This window comes from Aplysia californica, unplaced genomic scaffold (assembly GCF_000002075.1).
Source record: "Aplysia californica isolate F4 #8 unplaced genomic scaffold, AplCal3.0 scaffold00934, whole genome shotgun sequence".
Classification (NCBI taxonomy): domain Eukaryota; kingdom Metazoa; phylum Mollusca; class Gastropoda; order Aplysiida; family Aplysiidae; genus Aplysia; species Aplysia californica.
The window spans coordinates 59996-60575 of record NW_004798204.1 but is presented as its reverse complement, the minus strand read 5'-3'; positions in this window follow the sequence as shown (position 1 = coordinate 60575).

Below are 580 nucleotides of genomic sequence, written 5' to 3'. Positions count from 1 at the left end.
ACACACACACACACACATACACACACACACACACACATGCACACACACACACACACACACGTTTTAATGAAAGAAGCCCGTATGCATGTTCTGCCAATGACAACACTAAGAGGTACTAGTAATAGGTCAATCTGTGCTACACTGTAATTATATCTGGTACTAAATGAATCTAAATAGCCTGGCAATTATACATGAAAGTGCAAGCAACAACAAACAGCTGATAGAGATTACTATGTAAGAGCTAGATCGAGACGTGCTTAAATCTATTTTTGTAATTTTGGCAGTGTCAAAGATTTCGTCGTTTGTATGACTACTCTATCATGGACCGACTATTCTTTCTAGATCTGTTGAAAGTAAAGAGCCTAAACTCCTTGGAGCCATACAAAGTAGCCACTCGATTGTTTTTGCAAGTGATGAGCGGATCTTTCCATTCATGACTATATTGACAGCAGCATGGCATTTTGTATTCCTTAGAAAAAAACAAACAATTTTACAGAACGGCTAAGAAGAAAAACAAAGAACAAAACGGAATAAGAAAACAAATTATTTGCAATTCTTTTCTCCAGTAAATTTGTAAAAA